The sequence below is a fragment of the Hesperophylax consimilis genome, chromosome 28 (assembly GCF_061612785.1).
Source record: "Hesperophylax consimilis isolate HC1 chromosome 28, BYU_Hcon_1.0, whole genome shotgun sequence".
Taxonomy (NCBI): domain Eukaryota; kingdom Metazoa; phylum Arthropoda; class Insecta; order Trichoptera; family Limnephilidae; genus Hesperophylax; species Hesperophylax consimilis.
Genome location: NC_142863.1, coordinates 15,983,371 through 15,988,497, shown reverse-complemented (window position 1 = coordinate 15,988,497; position 5,127 = coordinate 15,983,371).

Here is a 5,127-nt window from a genome sequence, read left to right as displayed (position 1 = left end):
TCAATTAAAAAAAACAGTACCCAGCTTAAACTTAAACCTAACAACAATATAACTTAAATAAACAAAATTTAAAAAATTACGCATGAAATACAATATACTAGGTAAGTTAATAACTGAAGAACCCTTTAAATAAAAAAAATAATAAAACTTTATTACGAATACTTAAGCATATGCATATGTTTCACAGAAGTTGAACAATTGATCAAACTTCAAAGTTGATTTTCAAGTTCTGTGAAGGTTTTATTCAAATTCTGTTACTATTTCAGTTTTGTCAAACAACTGGTCAATGATGATATAATATTTGACGGCCGGCATAGTCCAGTGGTAACGCATTGGACTGCCATTCCGAAGGTCGCGGGTTCGAACCCGGCGTGCGCAAATAAATTTTATTTGATTAATTTGTGTTATTTCACAATTAATTAATTAAAATAATATATAGTATATTTGCGGCACGTTCCAGAGTGGAAGATACTACCAGTACCGCCCTGGTGTAAGATCACCATTCAGAATTGAAACGTTGCTCCAAATGGCTTTAGCCGTGTTTAGTGACTAGATCTGAATAGCCAGGTACTTCCCCACCTTCCTCTTTCCCTTCCCCACTTACCTTCAGCCTCACAACATCCCCCAATTGGGGATGCCATAGTCTCACTGGCTCCAGACGGGAGCAGCTGGGACTCTTGTGAGGTATTCACTGTAAAAAAAAAAAAAATAATAATAATTACAAAATTCGAATAGAACCTTCACAGAACTTGAAAATCATCTTTGAAGTTTGGTGAATTGTTCAAATTCTATGATTATTGTAATATGTAGTTGTTGAAATTTACGGACGGGTTGTTTCGGAGAATTTGAACTTCAGAATTCTTCAAATTTCAAAGTGAATTTACAAGTTTTGTGAAAGATTTTTTCAAGTTCTGCTATTATTTCAGTTCTGTGAAGCAACTAGCCTATAACGATATAATAACAGAACTTGAATAGGACTTTCACAGAACCCGAAAATGAACGTTGAAATTTGATGAATTGTTCAAATTCTCCGAAACAACCCGTACTAAAAAGTGATTAATTAATTTGGTTCTAAATTTCAAATATCAGAGACATCAATTAATTAATTACCAAATCTGTTAATTCTCTCCATGATAGAATTAAACAGAAGGTTATCGTTGTTAAATAATATGTTCCATGTAATGACAACAAATTAATAGCATTAGGGCAGTCCAATCTAGAAATATCGATTCTATACAATAAAAGAACATCAAATATTTATCAAATAAATATCAGATAATTTCGATAAATTGAGTATACTTCGTAAATTCACACAATAGGCCACTTGCATCATATTTTTTAATTTTTTTTTCCGGTTAAGGAAAATATTCTAAGACATTCTGTATTATTATACCGTAATTGTTACATTATCTAGCGATTCCGTTCATTCAATTTTGCTATTGACTTGCCTACCAGTGGACAATGGACAATATCAGCGGGAACATAACAAGTTAATCGGTTTAATTGTTGGCAGATGAATCATCTAAATGCGTTTAAGATTGGCGATTGATTGATTTTATTCATTAATTTAATTCATTTAACATATAATATATCCAGCTAACAATAAATCCACCCTAATATAATAGAACTTCCTTCTTCTTCTGGCGTTAGTAAGATTAAATTGTTAATTTTAATTTTAGTTGTAAGTTGCCAAATATGTAAATACTCGTGTATATGTCGTTAAGATAGTAGTTATAGGCCTTAGTCGTAAGTCACTAGATATAAGTCTTAGAGATAAGTCAGTAGTTCTAGTATTAAATATTTAAGAAATATATTTGTACAGCGCCCTTGAGGTGATTTCTCACGAAAACGGCGCTATATAAATTAGCCAAATATTATTATTATTATTATTTTTTTAATCGTTTTTTTGAAACCCTGGGGATTTTTTGAAAATTTCAATCCGAAAAATCAGATCTTTTTTTATAAACCGGAAAGACGGGACATAATTTTATTGGTGAGAAAAAACAATGATTACATAGCCGAAAATCATTTAAAAAAAAGAACGTTTTCCACACGAATGACACAGCAGAATAACGAGGCATACCAAAAATATTACATCTCATAAATATTTTTTTCCTTGATCCATCTTATTAATCATAAATCATTATAATGTACAACGTCTATATTAATAAATCCAATGTAATATACTTGTACTTGTAAATTATGATAATAATAAGAATATTTTAAAATTTGATTTTGATAAAATCAGCACCATAACCATTATACTTCTAAAACACGTACCGACATCTAAATTGTACGGGGTTCTCTTCACATCTGTCAAAAATTCAAACCAAATGAAAAGTTCGCAGAGAACAAACAATAAATCTAGTGAACGAATTCAAAAATTCGCCTGAAATCAAAGTGATGCCATATAAAAAAATTAAATCAGTGTGGAATTTTACAAAATTAATAGGAAAATTTTCAGTAGACGGGACATTTTCATGTAGTGACGACACGAGCCCAAATAATGGATTTATTTATTTAAAAATAAAAATAAATGTACATTTCTACAAAATTTTACTAACATTTTCGTAATCTTAGTAAAAAGATCCATCCACACGATTTTTTCCAAGTCGTTATGAAATCCATGCAAGTGGCCTATTGATTTTTTTTAAAAGAATACCAATTATGAAATTTGAAAAGCGTAAAATTTACTTCTAACCAGAGATGTGTATAATAATTTTATGATTTTTAAGTTTATGGTTATTTAAGTCGTTTGTGATTCTATTATACGTAAAATGAATTGTAGAAATTTGAATATTGACAGTGAAATAACATTATGAACGATAATAAAGCACCGCTAACTTAATAGTCAGCTCAGAATCCCGAAGAATGCCTGTAATCTTCAGATATTCTTCTTAAAATATTATAAACGTTTGTCTCACTCGGTTGGTCCGGTCTGCACGGACACGCCCAATAATTTTATATGCTAATTCTTAACACCTTCCATCACGTACCAAATCGAAAAATATTATTATTATTTTTTGTAATAAACACTCAGGACGGGTTGTATTACAGAATTTGAACAATTCATAGATTTTAATTAAGTTGTTATTCAAGTTCTGTTATTTTCTTAGGATAGGTTATTTCATAGAATTTGAACAATTCTTCAAAATTCAAAGTTCATTATTGGGTTCCGTTAAAGTCCTATTCAAGTTCTGTTATTATATTCATTATAGATCAGTTACTTGACAGAACTGAAATAGTAACAGAACTTGAAAATTAACTTTGAAATTTGAAGAATTGTTCAAATTATCTGAAACAACCCGTCCTTAGTACTGTAAAACAAGCGGTCAATGATGAAATATTCACAGAACTTGAATTTCAACCATGAAATTTGATGAATTGTTTAAATTCTGTGAAACAACTCGTGAGTAAAATCTCCAAATGAAATATTTTTTTTTCTATTTTAATACCGCACAAGAGTTCAAACTGCTCCGAATCGTCTAGAGCCGGCGAGACTATGGTATCCCCTATATATATAGTGCGCCCTACTGTCGAATTTGGCAGCCATCTCTGGTCCGGAGCCCCTAAATACCTGAAAAAAACCCTTGACTCTGTGCAAAAACCGGCGGTCCGTTTGATAGATTCCCCAATCTTAACAAACGGACTGCAATCTTTAGAGCACAGGCGTCAGGTAGGTATGCTGTCCTTGTTCTATCGGTATTACAATGGAAGATGCTCTGAGGAACTAGCGTCATTGATCCCTTCGGCACCGGTGCGTAGTCGGGATACACGCCAAACGCGCGCCCAACATTTGTACACGGTTGACATTTGTCACACGGGTCGCTTCTACGATTCGTTCTTAAGTTCAACAGCTCGGCTGTGGAACGAACTGCCGGCCTCTGTGTTTCCTCCCTCCTACAACATGGGACTCTTCAAGACCCATGTTCACTCCTTCCTCTCCACAAAAAGACCCTCCACACAGCATCCCCTAAGATGACATAGGCCCTGAGGGAAATTATTTTCTTCAGGGCCTCCTGTGTGGAGTTAATATAAAAAAAAATCCCCAACTGTGGTATGTAGTGAGGTTAAAGGATAGTTGGTAGGGGAAGGAGATAGGGAAGAGGAAGGTGGGAGAGTAACATGCTATTCAGATCTAGTCACTAAACACGGCTGAAGCAATATTTTCGGAGGCAGGTACGGGTACCATTGATAGGATACTAAACACCTCTATCATAGTTATTCATTACGTTTGGTGACTTAACAGGGTTGTCCATGTTCTTGAATGAAGTTTGTCCATTTCTTGGTGACTTATGCGTCTGTCCACTTGAGGGAGACCCTTTTACCTCTCCTGCCGGACTCTTTCGAACTAGCACTACATTGGGAGTGATAGATTCACGCCTCCGTTACTCCTGAACACACTAACCCCCAGATTCCTACCCACCTCTCATGGTAATTTCATTTTCAGCACCCCCAAAGATGATATAGTTATTTTATTTTATTTATTTATTTATTTTATTTTATTCATTTAAACGCTATGGTGGGCTTTTACATAACAAGTTTTTTACATTACAAGCTTTTACATAACATAACATACAGAAACCTTTTTAAATGGAAAAAGATAGACTATAAAAATGAAAATAAAAGTAAACATAATATGAAAGGTAGGTAGGTGAATAGATAAGTTAAGGTAGAGTTAATTCATTGCAATAAAAGAGAAATAAACTAGTAGGTATGTTAACAATGACAAAATTACATGTGCATGGCTAAATGTGATACATGACAAAATTTATTTATTTATTTATTTGTTTGTTCACGCCTTGACGGCTTTTACATGCGAGGTAAATCATACAGGAGCATTATAACAAGTATATAGCATCATAAGAAGTATAACATAGTAAATAAAATAATAAGCTGAGCATGAAAGACATAAGTAGGCACAACACAGGTAGGTATTAGTATACGATAAGTAAATTGTATATTGTATAAAGGAGTTCAACCAGCAAATACTTATTTGGGCTCAGGCTACAGTACATTCAGCAATTATAATTGTCACAATATTACACCAAACATAATTACAAACATACTCATACATATATATGAAAATTCTGACAGTCACAGACATATATATAATTCAGTTATGCA